This window comes from Chiloscyllium punctatum, chromosome 24 (assembly GCF_047496795.1).
Source record: "Chiloscyllium punctatum isolate Juve2018m chromosome 24, sChiPun1.3, whole genome shotgun sequence".
Taxonomy (NCBI): domain Eukaryota; kingdom Metazoa; phylum Chordata; class Chondrichthyes; order Orectolobiformes; family Hemiscylliidae; genus Chiloscyllium; species Chiloscyllium punctatum.
The window spans coordinates 45,819,208-45,841,112 of record NC_092762.1 but is presented as its reverse complement, the minus strand read 5'-3'; positions in this window follow the sequence as shown (position 1 = coordinate 45,841,112).

The window sequence follows — 21,905 nt, the reverse complement described above, 5'->3', positions numbered from 1 at the left end:
TCAGACTCATTCTCAGTCTCAGACTCTGTCTCAGTCTCAGACAGTCTCAGACTCCGACTCAGTCTCAGACTCAGTCTCAGTCTCAGTCTCAGACTCAGTCTCAGACTCAGTCTCAGTCTCAGACTCAGTCTCAGACTCAGTCTCAGTCTGAGACTCAGTCTCAGTCACATACTCAGTCTCAGACTCAATCTCAGTCTCAGACTCAGTCTCAGTCTCAGTCTCAGACTCAGTCTCAGACTCAGTATCCGACTCAGTCTCAGTCTCAGACTCAGTCTCAGATTCAGACTCAGTCTCAGACTCAGTCTCAGTCTCAGACTCAGTCTCAGTCTCAGACAGTCTCAGACTCACACTCAGTCTCAGTCTCAGTCTCAGCTTCAGATTCAGTCTCAGTCTCAGACTCAGTCTCCGACTCAGTCTCAGTCTCAGTCTCAGACTCAGTCTCAGACTCAGTCTCAGTCTCAGACTCAGACTCAGACTCAGTCTCAGTCGCAGTCTCAGTCTCAGTCTCGGACTCAGTCTCAGATTCAGACTCAGTCTCAGTCTCAGACTCAGTCTCAGTCTCAGTCTCAGACTCAGTCTCAGTCTCAGTCTCAGAATCAGTCTCAGACTCAGTCTCAGTCTCTGTCTCAGTCTCAGTCTCAGTCTCAGTCTCAGGCTCAGTCAGTCTCAGACTCAGTATCAGACTCAGTCTCAGTCTCAGACTCAGTCTCAGATTCAGACTCAGTCTCAGACTCAGTCTCAGTCTCAGACTCAGTCTCAGTCTCAGTCTCAGTCTCAGCTTCAGATTCAGACTCAGTCTCAGACTCATTCTCAGTCTCAGACTCCGACTCAGTCTCAGACTCAGTCTCAGACTCATTCTCAGTCTCAGACTCTGTCTCAGTCTCAGACAGTCTCAGACTCCGACTCAGTCTCAGACTCAGTCTCAGTCTCAGTCTCAGACTCAGTCTCAGACTCAGTCTCAGTCTCAGACTCAGTCTCAGACTCAGTCTCAGTCTCAGACTCAGTCTCAGTCACATACTCAGTCTCAGACTCAATCAGTCTCAGACTCAGTCTCAGTCTCAGTCTCAGACTCAGTCTCAGACTCAGTATCAGACTCAGTCTCAGTCTCAGACTCAGTCTCAGATTCAGACTCAGTCTCAGACTCAGTCTCAGTCTCAGACTCAGTCTCAGTCTCAGACAGTCTCAGACTCACACTCAGTCTCAGTTTCAGTCTCAGCTTCAGATTCAGACTCAGTCTCAGACTCTGTCTCAGTCTCAGTCTCAGTCTCAGACTCAGTCTCAGTCTCAGTCTCAGACTCAGTCTCAGACTCAGTCTCAGTCTCAGACTCAGTCTCAGACTCAGTCTCAGTCTCAGACTCAGTCTCAGTCTCAGACTCAGTCTCAGACTCAATCTCAGTCTCAGTTTCAGTCTCAGCTTCAGATTCAGACTCAGTCTCAGACTCTGTCTCAGTCTGAGTCTCAGTCTCAAACTCAGTCTCAGTCTCTGTCTCAGACTCAGTCTCAGTCTCAGACTCAGTCTCAGTCTCAGTTTCAGACTCAGTCTCAGTCTCAGTCTCGGTGTCAGACTCAGATTCAGTCTCAGTCTCAGACTCAGTCTCCGACTCAGTCTCAGTCTCAGTCTCAGACTCAGTCTCAGACTCAGTCTCAGTCTCAGACTCAGACTCAGACTCAGTCTCAGTCGCAGTCTCAGTCTCAGTCTCGGACTCAGTCTCAGATTCAGACTCAGTCTCAGTCTCAGACTCAGTCTCAGTCTCAGTCTCAGACTCAGTCTCAGTCTCAGTCTCAGAATCAGTCTCAGACTCAGTCTCAGTCTCTGTCTCAGTCTCAGTCTCAGACTCAGTCTCAGTCTCAGTCTCAGACTCAGTCTCAGATTCAGACTCAGTCTCAGTCTCAGACTCAGTCTCAGTCTCAGTCTCAGACTCAGACTCAGTCTCAGTCTCAGACTCAGACTCAGTCTCAGTCTCAGTCTCAGTCTCAGACTCAGTCTCAGATTTAGACTCAGTCTCAGTCTCAGCTTCAGATTCAGACTCAGTCTCAGACAGTCTCAGATTCAGACTCAGTCTCAGACTCATTCTCAGTCTCAGACTCAGTCTCAGTCTCAGACAGTCTCAGACTCGGTCTCAGTCTCAGTCCCAGACTCAGTCTCAGTCCCAGACTCAATCTCAGTCTCAGTCTCAGTCTCGGACTCAGTCTTAGATTCCGACTCAGTCTCAGTCTCAGTCTCAGTCTCAGTCTCAGACTCAGTCTCAGTTTCAGACTCAGACTCAGTCTCAGTCTCAGACTCAGACTCAGTCTTAGTCCCAGACTCAGTCTCAGTCTCTATCTCAGACTCAGACTCAGTCTCAGTCTCAGTATCAGACTCAGACTCAGTTTCAGACTCAGTCTCAGTCTCAGACTCAGCCTCAGTCTCAGTCTCAGTCTCAGTGTCAGACTCAGATTCAGTCTCAGTCTCAGAATCAGTCTCAGACCCAGACTCAGACTCAGTCTCAATCTCAGTCTCAGTTCCAGACTCAGTCTCATTCTCAGACTCAGACTCAGTCTCAGTCTCAGTCTCAGTCCCAGACTCAGTCTCAGACTCAGTATCAGACTCAGTCTCAGACTCAGTCTCAGTCTCAGTCTCAGGCTCAGTCCGTCTCAGACTCAGTATCAGACTCAGTCTCAGTCTCAGACTCAGTCTCAGATTCAGACTCAGTCTCAGACTCAGTCTCAGTCTCAGTCTCAGTCTCAGTATCAGACTCAGTCTCAGTCTCAGTCTCAGTCTCAGACTCAGTCTCAGACTCAGTCTCAGTCTCAGTCTCAGTCTCAGACTCAGTCTCAGACTCAGTCTCAGTCTCAGTCTCAGTCTCAGACTCAGTATCAGACTCAGTGTCAGACTCAGTCTCAGTCTCAGTCTCAGGCTCAGTCAGTCTCAGACTCAGTATCAGACTCAGTCTCAGTCTCAGACTCAGTCTCAGATTCAGACTCAGTCTCAGACTCAGTCTCAGTCTCAGTCTCAGACAGTCTCAGTCTCAGTCTCAGACTCAGTCTCAGACTCAGTCTCTGTCTCAGTCTCAGTCTCAGATTCAGACTCAGTCTCAGACTCATTCTCAGTCTCAGACTCAGTCTCAGTCTCAGACAGTCTCAGACTCGGTCTCAGTCTTAGTCCCAGACTCAGTCTCAGTCGCTGTCTCAGACTCAGACTCAGTCTCAGTCTCAGTCTCAGTATCAGACTCAGACTCAGTTTCAGTCTCAGTCTCAGCCTCAGTCTCAGTCTCAGTGTCAGACTCGGATTCAGTCTCAGTCTCAGAATCAGTCTCAGTCCCAGACTCAGACCAGTCTCAATCTCAGTCTCAGTTCCAGACTCAGTCTCAGTCTCAGACTCAGACCCAGTCTCAGTCTCAGTCTCAGACTCAGTCCCAGACTCAGTCTCAGACTCAGTCTCAGTCTCAGACTCAGTCTCTATCTCAGTGTCAGACTCAGACTCAGTCTCAGTCTCAGTCTCAGTCTCAGACTCAGTCTCAGATTCAGACTCAGTCTCAGACTCAGTCTCAGTCTCAGTCTCAGTCTCAGTCTCAGACTCAGACTCAGTCTCAGTCTCAGACTCAGACTCAGTCTTAGTCCCAGACTCAGTCTCAGTCTCTGTCTCAGACTCAGACTCAGTCTCAGTCTCAGTATCAGATTCAGACTCAGTTTCAGACTCAGTCTCAGTCTCAGTCTCAGCCTCAGTCTCAGTCTCAGTCTCAGTGTCAGACTCAGATTCAGTCTCAGTCTCAGAATCAGTCTCAGACCCAGACTCAGACTCAGTCTCAATCTCAGTCTCAGTTCCAGACTCAGTCTCAGTCTCAGACTCAGACCCAGTCTCAGTCTCAGTCTCAGTCTCAGTCCCAGACTCAGTCTCAGACTCAGTATCAGACTCAGTCTCAGACTCAGTCTCAGTCTCAGTCTCAGGCTCAGTCAGTCTCAGACTCAGTATCAGACTCAGTCTCAGTCTCAGTCTCAGTCTCAGTATCAGACTCAGTCTCAGTCTCAGTCTCAGTCTCAGACTCAGTCTCAGACTCAGTCTCAGTCTCAGTCTCAGTCTCAGACTCAGTCTCAGACTCAGTCTCAGTCTCAGTCTCAGTCTCAGACTCAGTATCAGACTCAGTGTCAGACTCAGTCTCAGTCTCAGTCTCAGGCTCAGTCAGTCTCAGACTCAGTATCAGACTCAGTCTCAGTCTCAGACTCAGTCTCAGATTCAGACTCAGTCTCAGACTCAGTCTCAGTCTCAGTCTCAGACAGTCTCAGACTCAGTCTCAGACTCAGTCTCAGACTCAGTCTCTGTCTCAGTCTCAGTCTCAGATTCAGACTCAGTCTCAGACTCATTCTCAGTCTCAGACTCAGTCTCAGTCTCAGACAGTCTCAGACTCGGTCTCAGTCTCAGTCCCAGACTCAGTCTCAGTCCCAGACTCAATCTCAGTCTCAGTCTCAGTCTCGGACTCAGTCTTAGATTCCGACTCAGTCTCAGTCTCAGTCTCAGTCTCAGTCTCAGACCCAGTCTCAGTCTCAGCCTCAGACTCAGTCTCAGTCTCAGACTCAGACTCAGTCTTAGTCCCAGACTCAGTCTCAGTCGCTGTCTCAGACTCAGACTCAGTCTCAGTCTCAGTATCAGACTCAGACTCAGTTTCAGACTCAGTCTCAGTCTCAGTCTCAGCCTCAGTCTCAGTCTCAGTGTCAGACTCGGATTCAGTCTCAGTCTCAGAATCAGTCTCAGTCCCAGACTCAGACCAGTCTCAATCTCAGTCTCAGTTCCAGACTCAGTCTCAGTCTCAGACTCAGACCCAGTCTCAGTCTCAGTCTCAGACTCAGTCCCAGACTCAGTCTCAGACTCAGTCTCAGTCTCAGACTCAGTCTCTATCTCAGTGTCAGACTCAGACTCAGTCTCAGTCTCAGTCTCAGTCTCAGACTCAGTCTCAGATTCAGACTCAGTCTCAGACTCAGTCTCAGTCTCAGTCTCAGTCTCAGTCTCAGACTCAGTCTCAGACTCAGTCTCAGTCTCAGTCTCAGTCTCAGACTCAGTATCAGTCTCAGACAGTCTCAGACTCGGTCTCAGTCTCAGACTCAGTCTCAGTCTCAGTCTCAGACTCAGTCTCAGTCTCAGACTCAGTCTCAGTCTCAGTCTCAGACTCAGTCTCAGACTCAGTCTCAATCTCAGACTCAGTATCAGACTCAGTCACAGTCTCAGTCTCAGTCTCAGCTTCAGACTCAGTCTCATTCTCAGACCCAGTCTCAGTCTCAGTCTCAGACTCAGTCTCAGTCTCAGACTCAGTCTCAGACTCAGGCTCAGTCTCAGACTCAGTATCAGACTCAGTCTCAGTCTCAGTCTCAGTCTCAGGCTCAGTCAGTCTCAGACTCAGTATCAGACTCAGTCTCAGTCTCAGACTCAGTCTCAGATTCAGACTCAGTCTCAGACTCAGTCTCAGTCTCAGACTCAGTCTCAGTCTCAGACAGTCTCAGACTCACACTCATTCTCAGTCTCAGTCTCAGCTTCAGATTCAGACTCAGTCTCAGACTCATTCTCAGTCTCAGACTCCGACTCAGTCTCAGACTCAGTCTCAGACTCATTCTCAGTCTCAGACTCTGTCTCAGTCTCAGACAGTCTCAGACTCCGACTCAGTCTCAGACTCTGTCTCAGTCTCAGTCTCAGTCTCAGACTCAGTCTCAGTCTCAGTCTCAGACTCAGTCACAGACTCAGTCTCAGTCTCAGTCTCAGTCTCAGACTCAGTCTCAGTCTCAGACTCAGTCTCAGTCTCAGACTCAGTCTCAGATTTAGACTCTGTCTCAGTCTCAGACTCAGTCTCAGTCTCAGTCTCAATCTCAGTCTCACAGTCAGTCTCAGTCTCAGACTCAGACTCAGTCCCAGTCTCAAACTCAGTCTCAGTCTCTGGCTCAGACTCAGTCTCAGTCTCAGACTCAGTCTCAGTCTCAAACTCAGTCTCAGTCTCTGTCTCAGACTCAGTCTCAGTCTCTGTCTCAGACTCAGTTTCAGTCTCAGCCTCAGTCTCAGACTCAGTCTCAGTCTCAGTCTCAGTATCAGACTCAGTCTCGGTCTCAGTCTCAGACTCAGTCTCGGTCTCAGTCTCAGACTCAGTCTCAGACTCAGTGTCAGACTCAGCCTCAGTCTGAGACTCAGAATCAGTCTCAGTCTCAGTCTCAGTCTCAGATTCAGTCACAGTCTCAGTCTCAGTCTCAGACTCAGTCTCAGTCTCAGTCTCAGTTTCAGACTCAGTCTCAGTCTCAGACCCAGTCTCAGTCTCAGACTCAGCCTCAGTCTCAGTATCAGACTCAGTCTCAGTCTCAGTCTCAGTCTCAGGCTCAGTCAGTCTCAGACTCAGTATCAGACTCAGTCTCAGTCTCAGACTCAGTCTCAGATTCAGACTCAGTCTCAGACTCAGTCTCAGTCTCAGACTCAGTCTCAGTCTCAGTCTCAGCTTCAGATTCAGACTGAGTCTCAGACTCATTCTCAGTCTCAGACTCCGACTCAGTCTCAGACTCAGTCTCAGACTCATTCTCAGTCTCAGACTCTGTCTCAGTCTCAGACAGTCTCAGACTCCGACTCAGTCTCAGACTCAGTCTCAGTCTCAGTCTCAGACTCAGTCTCAGACTCAGTCTCAGTCTCAGACTCAGTCTCAGACTCAGTCTCAGTCTCAGACTCAGTCTCAGTCACATACTCAGTCTCAGACTCAATCTCAGTCTCAGACTCAGTCTCAGTCTCATTCTCAGACTCAGTCTCAGACTCAGTATCAGACTCAGTCTCAGTCTCAGACTCAGTCTCAGATTCAGACTCAGTCTCAGACTCAGTCTCAGTCTCAGACTCAGTCTCAGTCTCAGACAGTCTCAGACTCACACTCAGTCTCAGTCTCAGTCTCAGCTTCAGATTCAGACTCAGTCTCAGACTCTGTCTCAGTCTCAGTCTCAGTCTCAGACTCAGTCTCAGTCTCAGTCTCAGACTCAGTCTCAGACTCAGTCTCAGTCTCAGACTCAGTCTCAGACTCAGTCTCAGTCTCAGACTCAGTCTCAGTCTCAGACTCAGTCTCAGACTCAATCTCAGTCTCAGACTCAGTCTCAAACTCAGTCTCAGTCTCTGTCTCAGACTCAGTCTCAGTCTCAGACTCAGTCTCAGACTCAGTCTCTGTCTATGTCTCAGTCTCAGACTCAGTCTCAGTCTCAGTTTCAGACTCAGTCTCAGTCTCAGTCTCAGTGTCAGACTCAGATTCAGTCTCAGTCTCAGACTCAGTCTCCGACTCAGTCTCAGTCTCAGTCTCAGACTCAGTCTCAGACTCAGTCTCAGTCTCAGACTCAGACTCAGACTCAGTCTCAGTCGCAGTCTCAGTCTCAGTCTCGGACTCAGTCTCAGATTCAGACTCAGTCTCAGTCTCAGACTCAGTCTCAGTCTCAGTCTCAGACTCAGTCTCAGTCTCAGTCTCAGAATCAGTCTCAGACTCAGTCTCAGTCTCTGTCTCAGTCTCAGTCTCAGTCTCAGTCTCAGGCTCAGTCAGTCTCAGACTCAGTATCAGACTCAATCTCAGTCTCAGACTCAGTCTCAGATTCAGACTCAGTCTCAGACTCAGTCTCAGTCTCAGACTCAGTCTCAGTCTCAGTCTCAGTCTCAGCTTCAGATTCAGACTCAGTCTCAGACTCATTCTCAGTCTCAGACTCTGTCTCAGTCTCAGACAGTCTCAGACTCCGACTCAGTCTCAGACTCAGTCTCAGTCTCAGTCTCAGACTCAGTCTCAGACTCAGTCTCAGTCTCAGACTCAGTCTCAGACTCAGTCTCAGTCTGAGACTCAGTCTCAGTCACATACTCAGTCTCAGACTCAATCTCAGTCTCAGACTCAGTCTCAGTCTCAGTCTCAGACTCAGTCTCAGACTCAGTATCCGACTCAGTCTCAGTCTCAGACTCAGTCTCAGATTCAGACTCAGTATCCGACTCAGTCTCAGTCTCAGACTCAGTCTCAGATTCAGACTCAGTCTCAGACTCTGTCTCAGTCTCAGACAGTCTCAGACTCCGACTCAGTCTCAGACTCAGTCTCAGTCTCAGTCTCAGACTCAGTCTCAGACTCAGTCTCAGTCTCAGACTCAGTCTCAGACTCAGTCTCAGTCTGAGACTCAGTCTCAGTCACATACTCAGTCTCAGACTCAATCTCAGTCTCAGACTCAGTCTCAGTCTCAGTCTCAGACTCAGTCTCAGACTCAGTATCCGACTCAGTCTCAGTCTCAGACTCAGTCTCAGATTCAGACTCAGTCTCAGACTCAGTCTCAGTCTCAGACTCAGTCTCAGTCTCAGACAGTCTCAGACTCACACTCAGTCTCAGTCTCAGTCTCAGCTTCAGATTCAGTCTCAGTCTCAGACTCAGTCTCCGACTCAGTCTCAGTCTCAGTCTCAGACTCAGACTCAGACTCAGTCTCAGTCGCAGTCTCAGTCTCAGTCTCGGACTCAGTCTCAGATTCAGACTCAGTCTCAGTCTCAGACTCAGTCTCAGTCTCAGTCTCAGACTCAGTCTCAGTCTCAGTCTCAGAATCAGTCTCAGACTCAGTCTCAGTCTCTGTCTCAGTCTCAGTCTCAGTCTCAGTCTCAGGCTCAGTCAGTCTCAGACTCAGTATCAGACTCAGTCTCAGTCTCAGACTCAGTCTCAGATTCAGACTCAGTCTCAGACTCAGTCTCAGTCTCAGACTCAGTCTCAGTCTCAGTCTCAGTCTCAGCTTCAGATTCAGACTCAGTCTCAGACTCATTCTCAGTCTCAGACTCCGACTCAGTCTCAGACTCAGTCTCAGACTCATTCTCAGTCTCAGACTCTGTCTCAGTCTCAGACAGTCTCAGACTCCGACTCAGTCTCAGACTCAGTCTCAGTCTCAGTCTCAGACTCAGTCTCAGACTCAGTCTCAGTCTCAGACTCAGTCTCAGACTCAGTCTCAGTCTCAGACTCAGTCTCAGTCACATACTCAGTCTCAGACTCAATCAGTCTCAGACTCAGTCTCAGTCTCAGTCTCAGACTCAGTCCCAGACTCAGTCTCAGTCCCAGACTCAATCTCAGTCTCAGTCTCAGTCTCGGACTCAGTCTTAGATTCCGACTCAGTCTCAGTCTCAGTCTCAGTCTCAGTCTCAGACTCAGTCTCAGTTTCAGACTCAGACTCAGTCTCAGTCTCAGACTCAGACTCAGTCTTAGTCCCAGACTCAGTCTCAGTCTCTATCTCAGACTCAGACTCAGTCTCAGTCTCAGTATCAGACTCAGACTCAGTTTCAGACTCAGTCTCAGTCTCAGACTCAGCCTCAGTCTCAGTCTCAGTCTCAGTGTCAGACTCAGATTCAGTCTCAGTCTCAGAATCAGTCTCAGACCCAGACTCAGACTCAGTCTCAATCTCAGTCTCAGTTCCAGACTCAGTCTCATTCTCAGACTCAGACTCAGTCTCAGTCTCAGTCTCAGTCCCAGACTCAGTCTCAGACTCAGTATCAGACTCAGTCTCAGACTCAGTCTCAGTCTCAGTCTCAGGCTCAGTCCGTCTCAGACTCAGTATCAGACTCAGTCTCAGTCTCAGACTCAGTCTCAGATTCAGACTCAGTCTCAGACTCAGTCTCAGTCTCAGTCTCAGTCTCAGTATCAGACTCAGTCTCAGTCTCAGTCTCAGTCTCAGACTCAGTCTCAGACTCAGTCTCAGTCTCAGTCTCAGTCTCAGACTCAGTCTCAGACTCAGTCTCAGTCTCAGTCTCAGTCTCAGACTCAGTATCAGACTCAGTGTCAGACTCAGTCTCAGTCTCAGTCTCAGGCTCAGTCAGTCTCAGACTCAGTATCAGACTCAGTCTCAGTCTCAGACTCAGTCTCAGATTCAGACTCAGTCTCAGACTCAGTCTCAGTCTCAGTCTCAGACAGTCTCAGTCTCAGTCTCAGACTCAGTCTCAGACTCAGTCTCTGTCTCAGTCTCAGTCTCAGATTCAGACTCAGTCTCAGACTCATTCTCAGTCTCAGACTCAGTCTCAGTCTCAGACAGTCTCAGACTCGGTCTCAGTCTTAGTCCCAGACTCAGTCTCAGTCGCTGTCTCAGACTCAGACTCAGTCTCAGTCTCAGTCTCAGTATCAGACTCAGACTCAGTTTCAGTCTCAGTCTCAGCCTCAGTCTCAGTCTCAGTGTCAGACTCGGATTCAGTCTCAGTCTCAGAATCAGTCTCAGTCCCAGACTCAGACCAGTCTCAATCTCAGTCTCAGTTCCAGACTCAGTCTCAGTCTCAGACTCAGACCCAGTCTCAGTCTCAGTCTCAGACTCAGTCCCAGACTCAGTCTCAGACTCAGTCTCAGTCTCAGACTCAGTCTCTATCTCAGTGTCAGACTCAGACTCAGTCTCAGTCTCAGTCTCAGTCTCAGACTCAGTCTCAGATTCAGACTCAGTCTCAGACTCAGTCTCAGTCTCAGTCTCAGTCTCAGTCTCAGACTCAGACTCAGTCTCAGTCTCAGACTCAGACTCAGTCTTAGTCCCAGACTCAGTCTCAGTCTCTGTCTCAGACTCAGACTCAGTCTCAGTCTCAGTATCAGATTCAGACTCAGTTTCAGACTCAGTCTCAGTCTCAGTCTCAGCCTCAGTCTCAGTCTCAGTCTCAGTGTCAGACTCAGATTCAGTCTCAGTCTCAGAATCAGTCTCAGACCCAGACTCAGACTCAGTCTCAATCTCAGTCTCAGTTCCAGACTCAGTCTCAGTCTCAGACTCAGACCCAGTCTCAGTCTCAGTCTCAGTCTCAGTCCCAGACTCAGTCTCAGACTCAGTATCAGACTCAGTCTCAGACTCAGTCTCAGTCTCAGTCTCAGGCTCAGTCAGTCTCAGACTCAGTATCAGACTCAGTCTCAGTCTCAGTCTCAGTCTCAGTATCAGACTCAGTCTCAGTCTCAGTCTCAGTCTCAGACTCAGTCTCAGACTCAGTCTCAGTCTCAGTCTCAGTCTCAGACTCAGTCTCAGACTCAGTCTCAGTCTCAGTCTCAGTCTCAGACTCAGTATCAGACTCAGTGTCAGACTCAGTCTCAGTCTCAGTCTCAGGCTCAGTCAGTCTCAGACTCAGTATCAGACTCAGTCTCAGTCTCAGACTCAGTCTCAGATTCAGACTCAGTCTCAGACTCAGTCTCAGTCTCAGTCTCAGACAGTCTCAGACTCAGTCTCAGACTCAGTCTCAGACTCAGTCTCTGTCTCAGTCTCAGTCTCAGATTCAGACTCAGTCTCAGACTCATTCTCAGTCTCAGACTCAGTCTCAGTCTCAGACAGTCTCAGACTCGGTCTCAGTCTCAGTCCCAGACTCAGTCTCAGTCCCAGACTCAATCTCAGTCTCAGTCTCAGTCTCGGACTCAGTCTTAGATTCCGACTCAGTCTCAGTCTCAGTCTCAGTCTCAGTCTCAGACCCAGTCTCAGTCTCAGCCTCAGACTCAGTCTCAGTCTCAGACTCAGACTCAGTCTTAGTCCCAGACTCAGTCTCAGTCGCTGTCTCAGACTCAGACTCAGTCTCAGTCTCAGTATCAGACTCAGACTCAGTTTCAGACTCAGTCTCAGTCTCAGTCTCAGCCTCAGTCTCAGTCTCAGTGTCAGACTCGGATTCAGTCTCAGTCTCAGAATCAGTCTCAGTCCCAGACTCAGACCAGTCTCAATCTCAGTCTCAGTTCCAGACTCAGTCTCAGTCTCAGACTCAGACCCAGTCTCAGTCTCAGTCTCAGACTCAGTCCCAGACTCAGTCTCAGACTCAGTCTCAGTCTCAGACTCAGTCTCTATCTCAGTGTCAGACTCAGACTCAGTCTCAGTCTCAGTCTCAGTCTCAGACTCAGTCTCAGATTCAGACTCAGTCTCAGACTCAGTCTCAGTCTCAGTCTCAGTCTCAGTCTCAGACTCAGTCTCAGACTCAGTCTCAGTCTCAGTCTCAGTCTCAGACTCAGTATCAGTCTCAGACAGTCTCAGACTCGGTCTCAGTCTCAGACTCAGTCTCAGTCTCAGTCTCAGACTCAGTCTCAGTCTCAGACTCAGTCTCAGTCTCAGTCTCAGACTCAGTCTCAGACTCAGTCTCAATCTCAGACTCAGTATCAGACTCAGTCACAGTCTCAGTCTCAGTCTCAGCTTCAGACTCAGTCTCATTCTCAGACCCAGTCTCAGTCTCAGTCTCAGACTCAGTCTCAGTCTCAGACTCAGTCTCAGACTCAGGCTCAGTCTCAGACTCAGTATCAGACTCAGTCTCAGTCTCAGTCTCAGTCTCAGGCTCAGTCAGTCTCAGACTCAGTATCAGACTCAGTCTCAGTCTCAGACTCAGTCTCAGATTCAGACTCAGTCTCAGACTCAGTCTCAGTCTCAGACTCAGTCTCAGTCTCAGACAGTCTCAGACTCACACTCATTCTCAGTCTCAGTCTCAGCTTCAGATTCAGACTCAGTCTCAGACTCATTCTCAGTCTCAGACTCCGACTCAGTCTCAGACTCAGTCTCAGACTCATTCTCAGTCTCAGACTCTGTCTCAGTCTCAGACAGTCTCAGACTCCGACTCAGTCTCAGACTCTGTCTCAGTCTCAGTCTCAGTCTCAGACTCAGTCTCAGTCTCAGTCTCAGACTCAGTCACAGACTCAGTCTCAGTCTCAGACTCAGTCTCAGACTCAGTCTCAGTCTCAGACTCAGTCTCAGTCTCAGACTCAGTCTCAGATTTAGACTCTGTCTCAGTCTCAGACTCAGTCTCAGTCTCAGTCTCAATCTCAGTCTCACAGTCAGTCTCAGTCTCAGACTCAGACTCAGTCCCAGTCTCAAACTCAGTCTCAGTCTCTGGCTCAGACTCAGTCTCAGTCTCAGACTCAGTCTCAGTCTCAAACTCAGTCTCAGTCTCTGTCTCAGACTCAGTCTCAGTCTCTGTCTCAGACTCAGTTTCAGTCTCAGCCTCAGTCTCAGACTCAGTCTCAGTCTCAGTCTCAGTATCAGACTCAGTCTCGGTCTCAGTCTCAGACTCAGTCTCGGTCTCAGTCTCAGACTCAGTCTCAGACTCAGTGTCAGACTCAGCCTCAGTCTGAGACTCAGAATCAGTCTCAGTCTCAGTCTCAGTCTCAGATTCAGTCACAGTCTCAGTCTCAGTCTCAGACTCAGTCTCAGTCTCAGTCTCAGTTTCAGACTCAGTCTCAGTCTCAGACCCAGTCTCAGTCTCAGACTCAGCCTCAGTCTCAGTATCAGACTCAGTCTCAGTCTCAGTCTCAGTCTCAGGCTCAGTCAGTCTCAGACTCAGTATCAGACTCAGTCTCAGTCTCAGACTCAGTCTCAGATTCAGACTCAGTCTCAGACTCAGTCTCAGTCTCAGACTCAGTCTCAGTCTCAGTCTCAGCTTCAGATTCAGACTGAGTCTCAGACTCATTCTCAGTCTCAGACTCCGACTCAGTCTCAGACTCAGTCTCAGACTCATTCTCAGTCTCAGACTCTGTCTCAGTCTCAGACAGTCTCAGACTCCGACTCAGTCTCAGACTCAGTCTCAGTCTCAGTCTCAGACTCAGTCTCAGACTCAGTCTCAGTCTCAGACTCAGTCTCAGACTCAGTCTCAGTCTCAGACTCAGTCTCAGTCACATACTCAGTCTCAGACTCAATCTCAGTCTCAGACTCAGTCTCAGTCTCAGTCTCAGACTCAGTCTCAGACTCAGTATCAGACTCAGTCTCAGTCTCAGACTCAGTCTCAGATTCAGACTCAGTCTCAGACTCAGTCTCAGTCTCAGACTCAGTCTCAGTCTCAGACAGTCTCAGACTCACACTCAGTCTCAGTCTCAGTCTCAGCTTCAGATTCAGACTCAGTCTCAGACTCTGTCTCAGTCTCAGTCTCAGTCTCAGACTCAGTCTCAGTCTCAGTCTCAGACTCAGTCTCAGACTCAGTCTCAGTCTCAGACTCAGTCTCAGACTCAGTCTCAGTCTCAGACTCAGTCTCAGTCTCAGACTCAGTCTCAGACTCAATCTCAGTCTCAGACTCAGTCTCAAACTCAGTCTCAGTCTCTGTCTCAGACTCAGTCTCAGTCTCAGACTCAGTCTCAGACTCAGTCTCTGTCTATGTCTCAGTCTCAGACTCAGTCTCAGTCTCAGTTTCAGACTCAGTCTCAGTCTCAGTCTCAGTGTCAGACTCAGATTCAGTCTCAGTCTCAGACTCAGTCTCCGACTCAGTCTCAGTCTCAGTCTCAGACTCAGTCTCAGACTCAGTCTCAGTCTCAGACTCAGACTCAGACTCAGTCTCAGTCGCAGTCTCAGTCTCAGTCTCGGACTCAGTCTCAGATTCAGACTCAGTCTCAGTCTCAGTCTCAGACTCAGTCTCAGACTCAGTATCCGACTCAGTCTCAGTCTCAGACTCAGTCTCAGATTCAGACTCAGTCTCAGACTCAGTCTCAGTCTCAGACTCAGTCTCAGTCTCAGACAGTCTCAGACTCACACTCAGTCTCAGTCTCAGTCTCAGCTTCAGATTCAGTCTCAGTCTCAGACTCAGTCTCCGACTCAGTCTCAGTCTCAGTCTCAGACTCAGTCTCAGACTCAGTCTCAGTCTCAGACTCAGACTCAGACTCAGTCTCAGTCGCAGTCTCAGTCTCAGTCTCGGACTCAGTCTCAGATTCAGACTCAGTCTCAGTCTCAGACTCAGTCTCAGTCTCAGTCTCAGACTCAGTCTCAGTCTCAGTCTCAGAATCAGTCTCAGACTCAGTCTCAGTCTCTGTCTCAGTCTCAGTCTCAGTCTCAGTCTCAGGCTCAGTCAGTCTCAGACTCAGTATCAGACTCAGTCTCAGTCTCAGACTCAGTCTCAGATTCAGACTCAGTCTCAGACTCAGTCTCAGTCTCAGACTCAGTCTCAGTCTCAGTCTCAGTCTCAGCTTCAGATTCAGACTCAGTCTCAGACTCATTCTCAGTCTCAGACTCCGACTCAGTCTCAGACTCAGTCTCAGACTCATTCTCAGTCTCAGACTCTGTCTCAGTCTCAGACAGTCTCAGACTCCGACTCAGTCTCAGACTCAGTCTCAGTCTCAGTCTCAGACTCAGTCTCAGACTCAGTCTCAGTCTCAGACTCAGTCTCAGACTCAGTCTCAGTCTCAGACTCAGTCTCAGTCACATACTCAGTCTCAGACTCAATCAGTCTCAGACTCAGTCTCAGTCTCAGTCTCAGACTCAGTCTCAGACTCAGTATCAGACTCAGTCTCAGTCTCAGACTCAGTCTCAGATTCAGACTCAGTCTCAGACTCAGTCTCAGTCTCAGACTCAGTCTCAGTCTCAGACAGTCTCAGACTCACACTCAGTCTCAGTTTCAGTCTCAGCTTCAGATTCAGACTCAGTCTCAGACTCTGTCTCAGTCTCAGTCTCAGTCTCAGACTCAGTCTCAGTCTCAGTCTCAGACTCAGTCTCAGACTCAGTCTCAGTCTCAGACTCAGTCTCAGACTCAGTCTCAGTCTCAGACTCAGTCTCAGTCTCAGACTCAGTCTCAGACTCAATCTCAGTCTCAGTTTCAGTCTCAGCTTCAGATTCAGACTCAGTCTCAGACTCTGTCTCAGTCTGAGTCTCAGTCTCAAACTCAGTCTCAGTCTCTGTCTCAGACTCAGTCTCAGTCTCAGACTCAGTCTCAGTCTCAGTTTCAGACTCAGTCTCAGTCTCAGTCTCGGTGTCAGACTCAGATTCAGTCTCAGTCTCAGACTCAGTCTCCGACTCAGTCTCAGTCTCAGTCTCAGACTCAGTCTCAGACTCAGTCTCAGTCTCAGACTCAGACTCAGACTCAGTCTCAGTCGCAGTCTCAGTCTCAGTCTCGGACTCAGTCTCAGATTCAGACTCAGTCTCAGTCTCAGACTCAGTCTCAGTCTCAGTCTCAGACTCAGTCTCAGTCTCAGTCTCAGAATCAGTCTCAGACTCAGTCTCAGTCTCTGTCTCAGTCTCAGTCTCAGACTCAGTCTCAGTCTCAGTCTCAGACTCAGTCTCAGATTCAGACTCAGTCTCAGTCTCAGACTCAGTCTCAGTCTCAGTCTCAGACTCAGACTCAGTCTCAGTCTCAGACTCAGACTCAGTCTCAGTCTCAGTCTCAGTCTCAGACTCAGTCTCAGATTTAGACTCAGTCTCAGTCTCAGCTTCAGATTCAGACTCAGTCTCAGACAGTCTCAGATTCAGACTCAGTCTCAGACTCATTCTCAGTCTCAGACTCAGTCTCAGTCTCAGACAGTCTCAGACTCGGTCTCAGTCTCAGTCCCAGACTCAGTCTCAGTCCCAGACTCAATCTCAGTCTCAGTCTCAGTCTCGGACTCAGTCTTAGATTCCGACTCAGTCTCAGTCTCAGTCTCAGTCTCAGTCTCAGACTCAGTCTCAGTTTCAGACTCAGACTCAGTCTCAGTCTCAGACTCAGACTCAGTCTTAGTCCCAGACTCAGTCTCAGTCTCTATCTCAGACTCAGACTCAGTCTCAGTCTCAGTATCAGACTCAGACTCAGTTTCAGACTCAGTCTCAGTCTCAGACTCAGCCTCAGTCTCAGTCTCAGTCTCAGTGTCAGACTCAGATTCAGTCTCAGTCTCAGAATCAGTCTCAGACCCAGACTCAGACTCAGTCTCAATCTCAGTCTCAGTTCCAGACTCAGTCTCATTCTCAGACTCAGACTCAGTCTCAGTCTCAGTCTCAGTCCCAGACTCAGTCTCAGACTCAGTATCAGACTCAGTCTCAGACTCAGTCTCAGTCTCAGTCTCAGGCTCAGTCCGTCTCAGACTCAGTATCAGACTCAGTCTCAGTCTCAGACTCAGTCTCAGATTCAGACTCAGTCTCAGACTCAGTCTCAGTCTCAGTCTCAGTCTCAGTATCAGACTCAGTCTCAGTCTCAGTCTCAGTCTCAGACTCAGTCTCAGACTCAGTCTCAGTCTCAGTCTCAGTCTCAGACTCAGTCTCAGACTCAGTCTCAGTCTCAGTCTCAGTCTCAGACTCAGTATCAGACTCAGTGTCAGACTCAGTCTCAGTCTCAGTCTCAGGCTCAGTCAGTCTCAGACTCAGTATCAGACTCAGTCTCAGTCTCAGACTCAGTCTCAGATTCAGACTCAGTCTCAGACTCAGTCTCAGTCTCAGTCTCAGACAGTCTCAGTCTCAGTCTCAGACTCAGTCTCAGACTCAGTCTCTGTCTCAGTCTCAGTCTCAGATTCAGACTCAGTCTCAGACTCATTCTCAGTCTCAGACTCAGTCTCAGTCTCAGACAGTCTCAGACTCGGTCTCAGTCTTAGTCCCAGACTCAGTCTCAGTCGCTGTCTCAGACTCAGACTCAGTCTCAGTCTCAGTCTCAGTATCAGACTCAGACTCAGTTTCAGTCTCAGTCTCAGCCTCAGTCTCAGTCTCAGTGTCAGACTCGGATTCAGTCTCAGTCTCAGAATCAGTCTCAGTCCCAGACTCAGACCAGTCTCAATCTCAGTCTCAGTTCCAGACTCAGTCTCAGTCTCAGACTCAGACCCAGTCTCAGTCTCAGTCTCAGACTCAGTCCCAGACTCAGTCTCAGACTCAGTCTCAGTCTCAGACTCAGTCTCTATCTCAGTGTCAGACTCAGACTCAGTCTCAGTCTCAGTCTCAGTCTCAGACTCAGTCTCAGATTCAGACTCAGTCTCAGACTCAGTCTCAGTCTCAGTCTCAGTCTCAGTCTCAGACTCAGACTCAGTCTCAGTCTCAGACTCAGACTCAGTCTTAGTCCCAGACTCAGTCTCAGTCTCTGTCTCAGACTCAGACTCAGTCTCAGTCTCAGTATCAGATTCAGACTCAGTTTCAGACTCAGTCTCAGTCTCAGTCTCAGCCTCAGTCTCAGTCTCAGTCTCAGTGTCAGACTCAGATTCAGTCTCAGTCTCAGAATCAGTCTCAGACCCAGACTCAGACTCAGTCTCAATCTCAGTCTCAGTTCCAGACTCAGTCTCAGTCTCAGACTCAGACCCAGTCTCAGTCTCAGTCTCAGTCTCAGTCCCAGACTCAGTCTCAGACTCAGTATCAGACTCAGTCTCAGACTCAGTCTCAGTCTCAGTCTCAGGCTCAGTCAGTCTCAGACTCAGTATCAGACTCAGTCTCAGTCTCAGTCTCAGTCTCAGTATCAGACTCAGTCTCAGTCTCAGTCTCAGTCTCAGACTCAGTCTCAGACTCAGTCTCAGTCTCAGTCTCAGTCTCAGACTCAGTCTCAGACTCAGTCTCAGTCTCAGTCTCAGTCTCAGACTCAGTATCAGACTCAGTGTCAGACTCAGTCTCAGTCTCAGTCTCAGGCTCAGTCAGTCTCAGACTCAGTATCAGACTCAGTCTCAGTCTCAGACTCAGTCTCAGATTCAGACTCAGTCTCAGACTCAGTCTCAGTCTCAGTCTCAGACAGTCTCAGACTCAGTCTCAGACTCAGTCTCAGACTCAGTCTCTGTCTCAGTCTCAGTCTCAGATTCAGACTCAGTCTCAGACTCATTCTCAGTCTCAGACTCAGTCTCAGTCTCAGACAGTCTCAGACTCGGTCTCAGTCTCAGTCCCAGACTCAGTCTCAGTCCCAGACTCAATCTCAGTCTCAGTCTCAGTCTCGGACTCAGTCTTAGATTCCGACTCAGTCTCAGTCTCAGTCTCAGTCTCAGTCTCAGACCCAGTCTCAGTCTCAGCCTCAGACTCAGTCTCAGTCTCAGACTCAGACTCAGTCTTAGTCCCAGACTCAGTCTCAGTCGCTGTCTCAGACTCAGACTCAGTCTCAGTCTCAGTATCAGACTCAGACTCAGTTTCAGACTCAGTCTCAGTCTCAGTCTCAGCCTCAGTCTCAGTCTCAGTGTCAGACTCGGATTCAGTCTCAGTCTCAGAATCAGTCTCAGTCCCAGACTCAGACCAGTCTCAATCTCAGTCTCAGTTCCAGACTCAGTCTCAGTCTCAGACTCAGACCCAGTCTCAGTCTCAGTCTCAGACTCAGTCCCAGACTCAGTCTCAGACTCAGTCTCAGTCTCAGACTCAGTCTCTATCTCAGTGTCAGACTCAGACTCAGTCTCAGTCTCAGTCTCAGTCTCAGACTCAGTCTCAGATTCAGACTCAGTCTCAGACTCAGTCTCAGTCTCAGTCTCAGTCTCAGTCTCAGACTCAGTCTCAGACTCAGTCTCAGTCTCAGTCTCAGTCTCAGACTCAGTATCAGTCTCAGACAGTCTCAGACTCGGTCTCAGTCTCAGACTCAGTCTCAGTCTCAGTCTCAGACTCAGTCTCAGTCTCAGACTCAGTCTCAGTCTCAGTCTCAGACTCAGTCTCAGACTCAGTCTCAGTCTCAGACTCAGTCTCAGACTCAGTCTCAGTCTCAGACTCAGTCTCAGTCTCAGACTCAGTCTCAGTCTAAGGCTCAGTCAGTCTCAGACTCAGTCTCAGACTCAATCTCAGTCTCAGACTCAGTCTCTGTCTCTGTCTCAGTCTCAGACTCAGTCTCAGTCTCAGTCTCAGACTCAGTCTCAGACTCAGTCTCAGTCTCAGACTCAGTCTCAGACTCAGTCTCTGTCTCTGTCTCAGTCTCAGACCCAGTCTCAGTCTCAGACTCAGTCCCAGACTCAGTCTCAGACTCAGTCTCAGACTCAGCCTCAGTCTGAGACTCAGACCCAGTCTCAGTCTCAGTCTCAGTCTCAGATTCAGTCTCAGTCTCATTCTCAGTCTCAGACTCAGTCTCAGTCTCAGTCTCAGACTCAGTCTCAGTCTCAGACTCAGTCTCAATCTCAGACTCAGTATCAGACTCAGTCACAGTCTCAGTCTCAGTCTCAGTTTCAGACTCAGTCTCAGTCTCAGTCTCAGTCTCAGACTCAGTCTCAGTCTCAGACTCAGACTCAGTCCCAGACTCAGTCTCAGACTCAGGCTCAGTCTCAGACTCAGTATCAGACTCAGTCTCAGTCTCAGTCTCAGTCTCAGATTCAGACTCAGTCTCAGACTCAGTCTCAGTCTCAGACTCAGTCTCAGTCTCAGACAGTCTCAGACTCACACTCAGTCTCAGTCTCAGTCTCAGCTTCAGATTCAGACTCAGTCTCAGACTCATTCTCAGTCTCAGACTCCGACTCAGTCTCAGACTCAGTCTCAGACTCATTCTCAGTCTCAGACTCTGTCTCAGTCTCAGACAGTCTCAGACTCCGACTCAGTCTCAGACTCAGCTTCAGATTCAGACTCAGTCTCAGACTCATTCTCAGTCTCAGACTCCGACTCAGTCTCAGACTCAGTCTCAGACTCATTCTCAGTCTCAGACTCAGTCTCAGTCTCAGTCTCAGTCTCAGACTCAGTCTCAGTCTCAGACTCAGACCCAGTCTCAGTCTCAGTCTCAGACTCAGTCCCAGACTCAGTCTCAGACTCAGTCTCAGTCTCAGTCTCAGTCCCAGACTCAGTCTCAGACTCAGTATCTGACTCAGTCTCGGACTCAGTCTCAGTCTCAGACTCAGACTCAGTCTTATTCCCAGACTCAGTCTCAGTCTCTGTCTCAGACTCAGACTCAGTCTCAGTCTCAGTATCAGACTCAGACTCAGTTTCAGACTCAGACTCAGTTTCAGACTCAGTCTCAGTCTCAGTCTCAGCCTCAGCCTCAGTCTCAGTCTCAGTGTCAGACTCAGATTCAGTCTCAGTCTCAGAATCAGTCTCAGTCCCAGACTCAGACTCAGTCTCAATCTCAGTCTCAGTTCCAGACTCTGTCTCAGTCTCAGACTCAGACCCAGTCTCAGTCTCAGTCTCAGACTCAGTCCCAGACTCAGTCTCAGACTCAGTCTCAGTCTCAGTCTCAGTCCCAGACTCAGTCTCAGACTCAGTATCAGACTCAGTCTCAGACTCAGTCTCAGTCTCAGTCTCAGGCTCAGTCAGTCTCAGACTCAGTATCAGACTAAGTCTCAGTCTCAGACTCAGTCTCACATTCAGACTCAGTCTCAGACTCAGTCTCAGTCTCAGTCTCAGACTCAGTCTCAGTCTCAGTCTCAGACTCAGTCTCAGACTCAGTCTCAGTCTCAGTCTCAGATTCAGACTCAGTCTCAGACTCATTCTCAGTCTCAGACTCAGTCTCAGTCTCAGACAGTCTCAGACTCGGTCTCAGTCTCAGTCCCAGACTCAGTCTCAGTCCCAGACTCAATCTCAGTCTCAGTCTCAGTCTCGGACTCAGTCTTAGATTCCGACTCAGTCTCAGTCTCAGTCTCAGTCTCAGACTCAGTCTCAGTCTCAGACTCAGACTCAGTCTCAGTCTCAGACTCAGACTCAGTCTTAGTCCCAGACTCAGTCTCAGTCTCTTCTCAGACTCAGACTCAGTCTCAGTCTCAGTATCAGACTCAGACTCAGTTTCAGACTCAGTCTCATTCTCAGTCTCAGCCTCAGTCTCAGTCTCAGTCTCAGTGTCAGACTCAGATTCAGTCTCAGTCTCAGAATCAGTCTCAGTCCCAGACTCAGACTCAGTCTCAATCTCAGTCTCAGTTCCAGACTCAGTCTCAGTCTCAGACTCAGACCCAGTCTCAGTCTCAGACTCAGTCTCAGTCTCAGTCTCAGGCTCAGTCAGTCTCAGACTCAGTATCAGACTCAGTCTCAGTCTCAGACTCAGTCTCAGATTCAGACTCAGTCTCAGACTCAGTCTCAGTCTCAGTCTCAGACTCAGTCTCAGTCTCAGTCTCAGACACAGTCTCAGACTTAGTCTCAGTCTCAGTCTCAGTCTCAGACTCAGTCTCAGTCTCAGTCTCAGTCCCAGACTCAGTATCAGACTCAGTCTCAGACTCAGTCTCAGTCTCAGTCTCACGCTCAGTCAGTCTCAGACTCAGTATCAGACTCAGTCTCAGTCTCAGTCTCAGTCCCAGACTCAGTCTCAGTCTCAGTCTCAGTCTCGGACTCAGTCTTAGATTCCGACTCAGTCTCAGTCTCAGTCTCAGTCTCAGACTCAGTCTCAGTCTCAGACTCAGACCCAGTCTCAGTCTCAGTCTCAGACACGGTCCCAGACTCAGTCTCAG